Source organism: Lissotriton helveticus, chromosome 2_2, assembly GCF_964261635.1.
Source record: "Lissotriton helveticus chromosome 2_2, aLisHel1.1, whole genome shotgun sequence".
In the NCBI taxonomy this organism is placed as follows: domain Eukaryota; kingdom Metazoa; phylum Chordata; class Amphibia; order Caudata; family Salamandridae; genus Lissotriton; species Lissotriton helveticus.
This window is the reverse complement of record NC_136060.1, coordinates 40,779,104-40,794,881: the sequence shown is the minus strand read 5'-3', so window position 1 is coordinate 40,794,881 and position 15,778 is coordinate 40,779,104. Positions and strand designations below refer to the sequence as shown.

The following is a 15,778-nucleotide window of genomic DNA, read 5'->3' as shown; positions in this document are numbered from 1 at the left end:
ATTCTGCATGACAGATAAAGGGTTAAAGTCAGCTGCGTTGAAAATTAAATCCTAGAAAAAATTAGAAAATGTGAGCAAGAGGTAAAGAGGAACCTGACTTTGTCCTTCGAATCCTGAGTACCTGCCAAGATCCGAATGAAAGGAACAATGTTATGAACGTGGAGGGAAGCTTCCTCTGCAGAGAGGGGCTCAGCGGAATAGTTAGACTTGAACTTTATTTCCTGGAGAGAAAAGTTGATGTCATATGGATGTCTAAAACAAAGAAGTATTTAAAACGTATGTGTGCGTAGAGAGTGGTGTGACAGTGCACCCCCTTCCTTAACCAATCAAATGTGAAGCATGACCTAAGTTAGATACTTCTGTGGGTTGGTCTTTTGGGTTTTAGGGTATAATTGAGTTGCCTGGAGGGAGGGGTCTTTGGACAGACATCTTTGCTGACTGTTGTGGTGAGATTGTTGCATGTCGTCGGTTTGCTGTTCTTCCTGTGTTTGCTGACTTATTGTTTGCCTCTTTAAATCTTCTTAAGGGGCCCTTGCTGTTTCCCTGGCCAGGAGATAGTGTTTCCTAATTGGGTTGATATAACCTGATATCTGAATTTGCATAACGTTTGCAAATGTATTTTGTCTCTGAATCTTTTGTCTCTTCTCCTATCCACTCCTTAATGCATTGTCAATGATTATGAATTTGTCATTTTCTCTTCTGATGTTGTTTGCTTTATGACAGTCTATGATTGGTGTTGTATTTTGGTACTTAATGAGCGTTATTTCACATTATTTAGATAAATAATATAAATATACAAATTAGTCTTTATTAGAGTATTTTTATTCATGAGTATTGATTTGTCTACACAGTATAAAGATTGAATCGCCATATTTGGTAAATTAGGAAGAGCATAATAATGGAGTTTGGTAAATTGGTATAGTTTTTAGAATCACACTGATCCCAGCGCAAAGGAGCTTGTTAGGTAATGGAAATTGGGCCCTGTTGTTGTGTGTCCATTTAGATACCATATATAGGTTTCCCAATGTATGCCCTTATACAGGCGCAATTCACTTTGCCCATACTTAGGCATAGATATCCAATCCTTATTTAGGCATTACCCATGCTACCCAAATACAGGCATGGCCACCTACATCCGTCCATCCACGCCACAACGAGTTCTTGGAAAACCAGACGCTTAAGCCTTTAGGACTTCCCCTTGCTTGGATTTATTATGCATGAACATCTATTTCATAGGGGTTCATTCATGACGTTCCTCTGCCCGACATTTATGTCAATACTGGCATTCCTAAACACCTTCAAGGTATAAATATACCCTCACTTGCCATGGCAAGTCACGGCTGCATACTTGCACGGCTCACCACGGGAAGTTCGGAAGGAAGTCGAGTCCCCGCCTTACGCACTGACCAGACGCTGTCATCCTCCTCGCAGAGAATCCAGCTCCAGTGTTTCTGACTCCCCTTGTGGGGTGTTAGAGATTGAGAACCGGAAAGAGATTCCAACCTCTCTCATTCCAAGGGATTTGAGAAGACTAGAACCTAGAGGGACTTTTGGCAAATCTTGGCAACACCAATCCTAACTATAGCTAAACTAGACTATAGAAAAACAGCACCTACTTTTTACCATGACCTACACTTAGGTTAGGTACACTGGGGTAGAACTAGCTAGAAGCACCAGATGAGTATTCACATTTTAGCCTGTGTTATTTATGTATGTATTTTTATGAATATATGTCATAGCTACAAACCATGCTATTGCAGTATTATTTTATCTTACTGCTAACGCTGTATGTATTATACTTCACATTCTGTCTTACAATTGTAGCAGTTCATATCTCTTGCACAAGAAATAAGACTGTTCAATAAACCTTTTTTATTGAAACACCCGTCTACCTATTTCTGTGTAAACTCTGTAGTAACGAAGCATTCTCGATTGACTGAGTGAAACTGTTATCTATTGTTTCCACGATTCTAAGACTGTTCTGATTCTAAAGGGAAACAAAGTTGTCATGTTTATGAAGTTGGCAGAAACTAATCAATTCTTGTTTATTGGAGAAGTTTCTAGTGACCTCTGAGTTAGCTGGCACACACAAGTAATTAAGTTGAAGGTACTCGATAGAGGTATCCTGACCTCAGTCCTATGCCACAACTATATTGTATATTATTCCAATGCGCAGAGCCTATCAGGGATATAGGAACTACACTACATTGTTTTTGGGAAATTGCAAGTTCCTGAGCGCTGGATCACTGGTGATCTGTTATTCCTAGCGGTTCTAAGTGATCTATGAAGCACTATATATAAAAAAGCTATTATTAAAAAATGTAATGACAAAAAAGCATACTCTAACCTTAGAGAAAAATATTCCTAGAATGCTATCTGTCCATCTAGAAGGATATTTAACAAAGACAGTTAAAAGAGGTTGGCACTTTAGAGGCCCTGCAATGCGGCCACTACAGTGCTACATGTATGTATACAATGCTGTAGTGATGCTCAAGTGATTGACCTCGATGTTTTAATAACTTTCTGAAAGTACCCAGGTTTCATTTTTCAAAAAAACTGAGGGCTTATTTCACAATATAGGTTCTAACACCCTAAACGTTCTTCTGCCCCATTTGGAAGACTTGAAGATTGGATCCTGTAAAGATTTACTTGAGGCTCTGCAGAGCTTGGGACCAAGCTTATATGCATAAAGAACTTGAGCCTGGTAAAAAGTTCTATGCATGATACATGGAACTTTTAAAATTGCATTCTTTCTGATGAAAGAACAGTGCAAGGTGTTATGTTTGCCATGGACGAGGTCGGGCTTCCCTAACCTGGGAACAGATCTTGAGGCTGCATTCTGAATACAGTGAAATCTGCTTATGTTTTTTGGAGACAGCCCTAAAAAATGGTACTACAAAAGTCAAAGCAAGATCCGATGAAAGCAATAGACAGTATTTTTGTCCAACTGCAGATTCTAAGAAAGCGCTATAAAGTACTACACTTTCCATAAAAAGGGATCCCTTATTTAAGAGATTCCTCCATGCGCTCCTTATAAATGTTGTAGTATATGAAAGGGGTCCATTTCATGACTGCCTTTCAAGACCAAAGTATGCTCAACAAGGGGAGCAAATTCCTTCATAGATCAATGATTCCATGGTCTGATATGTATCCTGTACAAGTGTATCCAAGAGTAAAGATTATGCATCCGGTTTGAAGATTTAAGGCAAGAGCTGAAAACTCAAAAACATACACAATTCATATGGACGGAGAGAAAGCTTACACTGAAAAGAGTTTATTGCCTTAATTTCTTTGAGTTTCACCATTTTTATTACTTTATGAAAACGCATGGCTAAAATATAACACATAAAAAGGCAGGTGGTAAATAGGAAAGAAAAAATATAAAAAGTGCAAAGCACAAACAGTTTTCCAGCATTATCTGTACTATATGCCCGCAAAGCTATTTAATTGGGGGAAGCGTGAAAATGATATATGCCCTAGGTGTCAGGTTAGTCATGCAGATATAATACATATGTTTTCCACATGTAGCAAACTGACACCCCTAAAAAACGGTTAAGACGAATTTTGGTTACAAACAATCGATAAAAAAATTAATTCAACTTCATCAATAATGCTATTTGGATACAATAATCGACTTGGAGTGTCTTCATCGCTAATAGATTTTTTATTTACAACAGTGGCAGTAGCTAGATTATTGATTGCAAATGCTTGGAAGGATATAGAAGCACCCAGGTATCTAGCATGGTTTCCCTGACTTCTGAATATACACAGTCAGGAGATGGCCCTATATAAGATTAAGGGGCGCCAAGCTAGGGAGAAGGGATACAGGATCTGGGCTCCTATGATTAGATGGTTGGAAGTTAGGCGGTGAAGAGGTGTTAGAGAGGACTCTGATAAACAACAATGCAAAATAATATAAATAATGTAAGTAGTGTGAAGTGAATTTGAGCAGTGAATATGGAATAATGGAGGTCTCTGATGAATAACACTACAGAATAATATAAATATTGTAAATATTGTAAATAGGGTTTAGGCAGCGAATATGGATTAAAGGATTTGTTATTTGTTATATGATTGATTTGATTAGCTCTCTTTCTGTTTCGGGATTAATAAGATATGTATATGATATGTATGAAATTGGCATGAAATACCCAATAATTGGTATGTCAGATATATTTTTTTGTTTAACTTGCTTAATAAAAAAAATAGAAAAATAAAAAGAAGAGTTTATTGCATTAATTTCTTTGAGTTTCACCATTTTTATTACTTTATGAAAACGCGTGGCTAATATATAACACATAAAAAGGCAGGTGGTAAATAGGAAAGAAAAAATATAAAAAGTGCAAAGCACAAAACAGTTTTCCAGCATTATAAAACAAACCATGCTTACAAATACAAGGCCCTTATTTGTATTCACATTTAAGCACTTGTTGAGTTTCCTGGACAGAAAACTTTACTTTGTTACAAAAAAGTACAACTAAACACCACAAACAAGCTTCTGGTGACAAATACAAATGATACAGGAGTTGCAATAAATAATTAAGAATAAAAGACTTTATACTCAACATTAGCCAAAAGGAAGTATTGTGATAAGGGTAGGACTGGTCTATAGGGCAATGAGGCAGTGCCCGATGGGCTGGTCTGATAGCTCAGTGTATGGGCTGTTTTTTTTCAGGTTTGAGGGTCGGTTTTATGGTCTTCTCGGTCCGTTTTTTACGGTTGATTTCCATAATTTTACCACAAATATTGCTTGCAAGCACTACATAACCAGGCATGTCTCCGATACCTTACAAAACACTTATACAGCTTATCTTTACAAGTTCAAAATTGTTCCAATTTGCAAACAAGGACCACTTTTTTAGCTTTCTAATTCACTAATAGTGTCCACTTTTATTTTGGAGCATGGGCCTATTTTCTGTCCAAGTGTGACACTGACTATGATGTTTATTGTTGATCCCCTCTAGTTCTCAAGCACTACAGTGTAACATCAATGCATTACAGGCGAGTGGGAAGTATGAATTATTACAATGAGCTATATCACATAAAGAGTACTGAACATTTGCTTATACAAAACAGAACATATCCCTGAAGCAGGATGAGGTTCCTGATTGCTTAAAAATACAACAAACAAACCCTCCTAGCAAACAAAACAGGAGTGGACCTGGAAGATCTCAAGAGTTTTTGGTTGGGAGGTCACAACCCTTCTGTTCCCAGATCAGTCTAGCTCCTTACATTAATACATTCAGAGAAAGATAAGCTGCAAGGTGTTCCGGAGTGTCAAGAGGAGCGACAAGAACTACAAACCAGTTAGAGAGGCCTGATGCCCAATGTGAAAATGGGAGTATGCTAATTTAGTAGGTCTGGAAACCAGTAGCGGCTGGTATAAGACGAGAGTGGTGGGCAGGGGTAGGGAGGGAGACAACAAACAACAACAAAAAAGGGAGAAAAAAAAAAGAACTTACCTGCCGGTGCAGCTCGCCCCATCAACGTCTTCTGCTCCTCTCGTGGCTCCACTGCAGGCAGAGGCTCCCAGACGCCCCTGCGGCCAATCCTGAAGCTGCTCTCATGCATGAGACCATATTCAGGATTGGCCTGTGCGCCAATCACCTGCGCTCCCATGGAGACTGGGAGCCTGTGCTTGCTGACTCCAACCCAGCAACACAGTTTCGAGAGAGGATCAGTGCGCATCACGGTTTGCCGGCCTGAGACGGCCGGCCAAACCGTCATGCGCACTGATAACAGTGCATATCAATCCATGCCATGCCTGGTATCACTGCCCCCACAACTCTGGGAAACAAAATTAACCCAGGTTTATTATAGTTTTATTTTCCTTTTGTTAGCTTCTGGCAGGGGAGGTAATGCTCCTCCGCTATAGCGGAGAAGCCACCCCTACTCGAAACCAAACCAAATCATCCAAGAGGTAGTATTCTTCACTTTCGCACTTACAAAACGTCTTAAGTGATTGATTAACCAAATTATAGAAATGCTGAAAATTGACTCTTTCCATGACGAGTTTTCTCATATCCTCAATGCCGTCGTTCACATCACCAAGAGAACACTACGAGAGAAGTCTACCAGAGAGTGTATATTGTTTAACTTGGTTTAGTTACCTCATTTATTTTTTCTATGTGGTCAATTTTAGGCAAAGCAAGCCACCTGCCAAATGTATGTTGTTTATTGAATAAGACATTCATATCAAGCCAAAATAATTATTTCAATCAGACCAATGCATCTTTTTTGTCTAAGGAACATCACTCAGTCCTGAGTTCCATTATGATTTTAAAGATCTTCCCACAGCTAAATGGTGGAGATATCACTTTGAAGCACATCTGAAGTGTAGATCATTAAATACTCCACTTCACATTGCAGTAGCTTTGAAAAGCAAGTCAGAAAAATCAAGTAATATGAAGAGTTACTCCTTTTTAGAATGTATATGAAAACTATGCTACATCTATACTTGTGTCTCAGAGCTACAGGCAGCCTAGCGCCTACATAACCCTAATTTTGCCTTCCAATGTTTTGAGATGTTTCCCATTTCGCAAATGAAGTATTGATAATGTGGAAACACATACTCCATTTTGGAATCTGCCCAGCTTATCAATAACTTGAACACACTGTGCCAATCCACTACGGCATTTATTAGTATATGAAGAGGTACTCCTGTAGTACTAATTCACATACTCATCAATGCCTTTGTGGCATATGAGTTAGTACTCCTGTAGGACTATTTCACTTACACATGAATTCCTTTGGGGCTTGTAAGTTATGTCCTGCAATACTACTTCACACACTCATAAATGCCTGTGGGGCTTGTGTTAGTACTCCTGCAATACTACTTCACATACTCATAACTGCCTTTGGGGCATAGAAATTAGTACACCTGTAATACTATTTCACATAGTCATCAATGCCTTTGGGGCATGTAAGTTAGTAATCTTGCAGTACAACTTTACATACTCATAAATACCTTGGTGGCATGTGAGTTAGTACTCTGGCAGAAATACTTCACATATTCATAAATGACTTTGAGGCATGCAAACTCATACTCTTACGGTACTACTTCTCATTGTCAAAATTGCATTTGGGGCCATTTCATGTAGGAATTGATGAACACATGAGTTAGTGCTCCTGTAGTACATCTTTACATATTATTAAATGCCTTTATGATTAAGCCCCAACACATTTAAAATGGGAATATCCAGGCAAAACTTCTATACAATTAGTATAACTAGCAAGGAATGTGCCATATTTGAACTTTTGTTAATAGTCTAAGACCTTCAAACAAAATCACAATTTTCTTCAAGTAGTTTATTTTTCAGCCCAATCATGTTAATGACCTCATAGGTTGCTTTCAAACAACTCTGAATTACTAAATATAAATGTGCAAGATCTGGATTGGACTAATAACAGCCTTACACTAACGTTTAATTTAATAATATAGTTCTCCAGCACAGTTACCAAATTAATCTAATTTCACTCCATATTGGTTCAGTTTCTATTAAGATATGTCCATGTATCACCTCTACCATGAATCTACTACATACAGGTGCAACAACATCATAAGCACTATGTCAACCTTACAACTACTGAGAATGCCACTAAATTCTGAAATTATGTTAATAATGTGAGAAAGTGCCTCTTTTTGGGGGTGACCTCAATTTTTGGCTGAATTTTATTACAGTTTTTCCGATTGCCTCTTGGAGCGCAGCTGTCCAATATGTGTGTAGTGACCCCTAAAACATAAATTGGCTAATTCCTGATTGGAGTATTTCTCTTTTCTATAAGACCATGTAATAAGGAGAAGAAACTCCACCCATGACATGGAAAGTTAAATGTCACCTGTTGACTGCAGCCCTTATTGTGCCATCAACTAGTGTGACAATGAAAACATGGCTTCATGTCTACTATTTTAGCCTGATGGGTGTAGTTTAAACCTGCAGCTTGACCTGTTATAATAACCATAATTGGCAGGTAACAAACTAACTTTTAATTATTTTTTACTCACCTCTATGCATGCCTTTTAGCCCACAAGGTAGGGTGCATAGAATATAAAAGCGGAACATGGAATAATTAATGTTAACATGAACCTAAAGGTACAAGGCCTAAAAGCTTTTTTCACTGTGCCGGGCTTAGCTGTCCTATGTAGAAAATCAGAGCACAGATTAAAATACTAACACTGTATTTTGGGAATGGGACCAGCTAGAAAAAACATTAAACAACTATGTTTAATATTTATTAAAAATCATTCAATTCAATAGTGATGTCAGATTTTTAATAAATATTAAGGAGAAGTAACTTTTAGAGTTACCTTTTTCGTGCCTGAAGTTCCTAGAGTCTAATGTGCATTTACTATCCAGCTGCTCCCAGCCTGCACTTGGCCTGAATGAGGTGTGAAATTACTCCAAGGGGGCTAAACAGCAGGTCACTGTGATTGGCAGGTCAACATGAATGGGCAGGGACAACTCCTTTGATATTAGCAGGAGGGTGGGGAACTGAGATCCTGTTCGCACCAAATTGTCAAATCTTGCCCGACAGGTTTGTTTGAGCCACATGTAACACTTTGACAGACTTGAAGCAGGATGCCAGGACAATTCTTGTGTTACTCCTGTATGGTTGCTGAAAGGCCCTACCTTTGTCCTTCCAGACGTCTGCCTCCTGGTTTGTTGAGGGTAAATGGCCTGCTTCAAACTGAATATTAGTGAAAGATGTGGGGGACACTAATGATTACCATGATGCACTCCCCTACACACCCACAATCTTCATATCCCAGTAAGGCAAACAGAAACTACTGGAAAAGGGGGTGAGTTGCCCTGGGGAGCTTTTACCTCATTGGTTATGGAGTGCCCTAGAATCACCTTCACCCACAAGCTGGTGCCAGCCAAAAATATGGCACCCCAAGGCACCATCTTCAACACTTTCTGGACCGGCGGAACAACAGAAGAGTACTGTGATTACTCTGCATCCTGAAAGGAACCATAAAGTCTGGACCTGGTCCTCCTTCTATCCTGGATGAAGAAGTGAACTCCAATGCCTAGTTGACTAACCTCCTGTGTAGCTTCAGGGATGCACCAAGCTGCAAGTGGCATTTTCCTGGAAATTCCTAGCTGACAAGAAGCAACTGGAACTTGGACTGGACTTTGATTGTGGCCTCTGCCGGACACTCTTAGAGTCTTTACGTGCTCTTCCCCAATGTGGGGGCCTTAGATGTGTACTCCTATGGTTGTTTGGGCACTAGAAGAATGTTTTAAAACTTTTCAAAACTTTTCATTCAGACCAGTGGGACTTAGAAACTTTTTTGACTACCAGACTTTCACTGGAACCAATCCACCTGGTGTATTTAACTCAGGCAGCATCGCGATTGGCCTGAAATTGCACTTTGATCCCGAACTGCTGCGACCATTGACTATCATTGGCGCTTTACTGTTTTTTTTCTTTCCGCTTTATCGAATTAGGTCTTTTAAAAATTAAGATATCTGGTTCCCTTTATTGGACTTTTGTTGTTCTAGTGTCATTTTGCTTGTTGCTTTTCCCTATTTTTATAAACTGGAGAGAAATTTTCTATTGCATCATGTTTTTGACTTTTTAACTGTTTTGGTACTTTGATCCATTTTTTGCAAAGTTAAGTCTGTCTGTTCTGCGGCATAACTACCAGAGCTTGAGATTGGGTTTAAACTATCGAAACCTTTGACTGGACCTAACAACAAAGTGAATTTAATACTTTTGGTGGATACCAATCCACCCCAACTAATAAACCACGTTCTCACATGTAAGTGAAACGGAAAGTATTAGTATAGTCAAGGTTTCTTGTTTAACTGCATTTAAATACTTTACTTTAGGATTTGGGTATGTTAAGAATATGTATTTAATGTATTATTTATTAGTATTTAATGTTATTGAATGATGAGGTCAAGTTTAGGGATAGCGTTAATGTTTGTTAATGTTATTTAAAGTAATTACATTCAATTTCATTTATATTTAGGGATAGGATTACAAATAGGTTGAGGTGGTTTGTTTTGTTATGATTAACACTAGGGTTAGGATTTTAGTTTAGGGCAGTGAATTTAATTTTATTTTGGATTATAATTAACATTATAATTAAGGTAAGGGTATTGTTTATTAGAAATTATATACTTAAATTACATTTGCTTATCTGTATTATTAGGTTGGGCTAAGGTCAATCCTGAGGTTAAGTCAATATTTAAAACTCATTTAATATACTTAATTGAAAATGATGTAATTTTAACCTAATCAAGGGTTAAGATTAGGGTTTGATTTCAGAACTTTCTCATACTGGTAATTAATTAAATGTAATCTATTTTAAATTACTTTAGATAAAAGGTTGGTTACCCATTGGGGTTTAATCATGGTTTCTGATTTCATTGAATTAAATGTAATTGAATTTAGTGTGAAGAATATTTTTTAGGGTTGATGTTAACAGAGTCACTGAGACCAATTCACAAAGATATTTGCGAGTACGTTGAGTAGTGCTATAGGAGTGCTAGTTCACATACTTATTAATGCCTTTGTTAGCTGGTCTCTAACTGTCCATCTGCCTGTTAGTAAAAGTGCATGGAGAGCAATTTTAGTTGTATTAAATGTATTCCCTGAATATTATCACTTAGACATTTGGGGCCAATTCTCTAAGGGATTTAAGAGCATGTGAAGTGGATCGCCTGTAGTATTACTTTGTGTACCCATACACACCTTTTTTAACTGGCCCGCATGTGTAGGTCCAGGTCCTAGTAAGTTACATTGCATATTTACCAAATCAAAGTACTTGTGGTCAATGTAGTGACTGAGATGTAATTATATGTCAAGGTGGTGGACCTCGAGCTCCTTACACACAAACAAAATGAAGTCTTGCATTCTAGCAGAAAATGTAAACGAGACATTTGCAATAAACTCCAATGTGCCCAAATGTGAGGAATCAAAACAACCACGTTTTCTGTTTTCAGTGCACACAGGTGAAGGAGCCACTATATATTCTTAAAAGGAGGCAGTCAGGTTCCTCAGAACTAGAACCCAGACAAAAATACTTGCTGTTGGATGTACACCTCACTAAGACTCCTTGCCACCTCTCTGTACCTTTGAACACAAAAATGTACAATCAAGGCCCAACTCAACAGAACCTTGGTAGGTTGTAACAAAATTATTCCAGTTGTGATAAAGTAATGTAATGTAATGTAATGTAATGGACATTTATATAGCGCTACTACCACTCCAAGGAGTATCTTGGCGCTTACACAACCCAGATGGAGGAGTTGGATAGGGAAAAAAGTCCTAATTTCTTATACACATCCACTACACTAAAGTCCTACACGAGGTGTCAGACAGAGAGAAAATCCAAGTTTTCAATGCCTTCCTAAAGGGGGCTTCTTGAGAGAAAGATCGCAAGGAGAGGGGGAGTTTGTTCCAGGCCTTAGTTCCTAGTACAAAGATGGATTTACCACCCTTTGTAGCCAGTTTAAAACGAGGAGTGGTAAGTAAATTCTGGCTTGCAGATCTCAGGCAGCGTGCAGGATAGTATCTTTTGAAACTCCTTCGTAGATAGGTCGGGCCACGTTGATGGAAGGCCCTGAAGGTGATAAGGAGAAGTTTAAACAAAATTCTCTTTCCTATTGGCAGCCAGTGTAGGGTATTCAGGGCTGCAGAGGCTGATGATCTACGGGGCAGACGCAGTACGAGGCGGGCAGCCGCGTTTTGGACCATCTGCAATTTGTGGAGCACGATTTTGTTTGCTCCAACATAAAGGCCATTGCAGTAGTCCAGCCTAGAATTTATTAAGGCCACTGCGACTGTTTTCCTTGCCGAGAGAGGAAGGAGATCAAAAAATTTCCTAAGTGTTTTAATAATTTGGAAACACATACCTGCCACTGCTACAGCCTGAGGTTTGAAGGATAGGCAGTTGTCAAATTTTATGCCTAAGTTGCGGGCGGATACAATTGTGTTGGGTGGGGCTTCTGCATCCAATGGCCAGCATACTATAGGGGAAAAAGGGTTATTGATCCCCATGAGTAAGATTTCCGTTTTTCCGGCGTTGCACTTTAGATGGTTGTTATTCATCCATTTGAATGTTGCTGTAAGACAGTTCCTAAGGTCTTCCTCGGCACCTGATTGTTCCTTCTCCAACACCAAAATCAGTTGGGTATCGTCAGCGTATGAAATAGAACTGATCCTGAATGACGCGATCAAGTTCATCAGGGGTGCCATATATAGATTGAAAAGAACAGGGCTCAAACTAGAGCCCTGCGGCACCCCTGAGCTGACGTTTTTAGCCTCAGATTGATATGGGCCAAGCACTGTTATTTGGCGTCTGTTAGTAAGGAAATTCCTACACCAAGCCAACACCTGTCCTCCCACCCCTGCGGCAGCCAACCGGTCCAGTAAGATGTTATGGGACACGGTATCAAAGGCTGCCGACAGGTCAAGTAGGATGAGGACAGCCTGTTTTCCCTGGTCCATTGCTGCTCTTAAAGTTTCAGCAGTATATAATAAAGCTGATTCGGTAGAATGTTCTGACCGAAAGCCTGACTGATTCGGGTGGAGAACGTTATTCTTCCATTGTGGTGATGGTTTCTGATGGAAAGGTATTAGTAATAGTTAGGATTTTGTTGTCAAAGTAATCAGATATCGCGTTACAGAGATCTTGCGATGGAGGGATCTCTTGCGATAGAGCTGAGGGGTTGATAAAATCCTTAACAATCCTAAAGATAGCTTTTTGTTCTTGGCCTGCTGAAGAAATGGCCTGTAGATAGTGTTTTTTTTTTGCTAGTTTTAATCCTACGTGATACTTCCGTCTAGCTACAATATAGGTGTTACGTGCTGCGGTGTCGTAATTACGACGCCACCTCCGTTCTAGCGTTTTCACTTCGCCTAGCTCAACCTTAAGAGCTAATGAAAACCATGGAGCATTTTTTTTCTTATTCCTAGGTTTCATGTTCTCATTGTTAGGTGGTATAAGCAACTTGCCCGCTCCAACAATCCAATCACAGAAGATTTGATAATCTGAAGAAGTACAATCGGCAAGATCTGGTAGTTCATCTTTGAGTTTTTCAACAACATCAGCTCTCCTGGCTAATGACTTCCAATTCGGGGTGGGTTTCGTGTGGGGATTATCATTGCATTTTAGGGAATTGAAAGAGGATTTCCGGGTTTCGACTATAAAGAAAGGAATTAAAAAATGATCTGTCCATACCTGAGGGCAGGGAGGTTTGACTATCAGACTAGAAAAATTAGAGCAAATGCCATCTAGTAGATGCCCTGCTTGATGGGTGGGTTCATGATTCACCAGAGTAAGTCCCAACACTTCAATTGTGTCCAGGAAACAGCTGACTCCAGGATCAGTTGGGGCCTCAAGATGCAAGTTGTGATCCCCAACACCGTAAAATTAGAAAACCTGAGCGTTAAATCACTCAGCACGTCACCTACAGAGTCCAAAAAAGTGGAGGGGGGGTCTGGGGGGCGATAAATAAGGACTCCAGAAAATACAAGGGAGTCATGAATTGCTAGGGAAAAAGCCAGTGCTTCTGACTCTTTTAGCTCCGTCAATGCTTCTATAGAGCATTTAAAGGTGTTTCGATAGATGATTGCAAGACCCCCTCCTCGTTGTTCCTGTCTATCCAGACGTAGGATATGATAGTCCTGTGGTAGGGCTATAGCAGGGGCAGGATTACACCATGGCTTCAGCCATGTTTCCGTAATGAAAAGGCAATCCAATTGAGATTCAGTAATAAGATCAAAAACGTTCTGGGCGTTTTTTACTAAGGAGCGTGCATTAATTAGCCCGCCTCGAAGTAAAATAGAATCGCTGGATGTCTTGGACAGCAAATCAGGAGTTAAAATTTGCCGACAATAGGCACAACAAGCCGGGCCATACCAAGTGTGGGGGACTAAGGAACAATGGCAAGGAGCATATGGACCACGCAGTGATAGTAAATAATCACGTGACATACTTGAGTCAGGAGGCATCGTGGGACAGTTGTGAATAAAAGTCAGAGGCTCCCGCCTCTTGCGCCTCCTTAGCGTTGACGGGCGCAGACGGGCAGACTCTGGCTTGACTCAGGCGAGAGTCAGGCGCTTCCGCTGCGCGTCACCGCTGCGCGGGAGGGTGTGAGCTTTAAATGCAGGCTCACCTGGTGTCCACGCTGAGCACTAGAGCGCTCTGACAAATGGCACGCTCTAACAACAAGCAGTCCCAAGATGGCGGCCGGGCGCCTCGAGTGACCCTAATAACTCGGATTGATCCGCTCTACAAGCGGTGGGGACACAATTTAAGGTGCAGGTATGTGGGCGAACGAATGCACATTAAAATCAGGGGTTAAGAAATAAAGTTTTACAAAAATAGTAAAAGGCGGTAAATTTTAAAATAACTATAGCGCTGCGCGCCTAAGCACACACTCGCACTGATGCGCGTTTAAAAGTAAGGCACAGCTTTCCCTAAGGTCGAGCAGCTCTAGGTGCTCGCCTTAAATGCAGGCTCACCTGGTGTCCACGCTGAGCACTAGAGCGCTCTGACAAATGGCACGCTCTAACAACAAGCAGTCCCAAGATGGCGGCCGGGCGCCTCGAGTGACCCTAATAACTCGGATTGATCCGCTCTACAAGCGGTGGGGACACAATTTAAGGTGCAGGTATGTGGGCGAACTAATGCACATTAAAATCAGGGGTTAAGAAAGTGTAAATGTCTTGCCCACACTCATATATCATGATATAGTAATATATTTACAGTATATAGAAGAAAGTACACAGAACATAATACACTAATAATACAGGATTGACAGAAAGAGACAGCAATCTCACAGTGAAAATGTTAATCTAAAGTAAAGACTGCTAATCAAATAAAGCGTACGGTAATAGCACAATACAGGAATAAGACTTGGGTGCTATATCTAATGGCCGTGAAGCTCGGGTCACACTTAGAATGAGAGAAAAACAGTACCGACCCATATGCATCACAGAGCTGTTTGTGCAGCAGGCACAAACATGGACAGTGCATGGTCAGGGCAGCTATAAACTCATGCTTGGGGCAGCACATTCAGTAAAATACAGAGTGGCTGCTTCAAAGCCACTCTGTGTTTCACAAAGCAGGCAGCAATCTGCCTGCACTTTAAAGAGCGGGCGCAGTGAGTAAGTGACACCGCCTGTTGGGGGAGTATATGGGGGGCCATGGAAACCCTTTACCCCATTTCAGAGGGCTGCCCTCAGGGGACTGAACGCACTGATAGTGTGCCACATTTATCTAGCGCACTGTCAATGCATTTCCTAAGGGCATGTTTACCTCTGCGCCCAGGTCCATAATACGGCATGGGTGCAGAGTCAACGTGATGTCCTCATTTGCATGGGGCCACACCCCAAGCAAATCTGGAAACACCTTCTGAAGATAGTGTTGCGCTACATGTGATTCAGTGCTATATGTATTACAGAGGGGGCCACACAAGTATCCGTGGCCCCTTCTTTAATACCACAATGCCTGGGGGTGCAAAAACATATGTCACAGCTAGTGATATGATTGTGCACGAGCTATGTGTGGTTACTTGGCCTTTTGCTCTATTTCATTTTTGGTGATACCCTCCACATGTTAGACTGTAGTATTGCCAGCTCACTACATGGACTCAGACGCATTTACCCATAATTTGTTCAAGGACTCTAATGACCTCTTTCTAGCTTTTTTACTTCCACATTATTTGAAGCAGATTTTGCAAGAGAGATACTATTTGTGTAAGTGTGCAGGGACGAAGAATGTGGAGAGTTCGAAACAAACTAAACTCTGTTTGTAACT

At 40.3% G+C, this 15,778-nt stretch overlaps 1 protein-coding gene across 2 annotated transcripts in view; it reads right to left on the bottom strand.

The window, feature by feature from the left end:
- Positions 1–15,778, bottom strand: part of LOC144821262 (protein FAM149A-like) — a 549,291-nt gene that overhangs the window by 165,621 nt on the left and 367,892 nt on the right. The gene's annotated exons all lie outside the window — the stretch shown is intronic.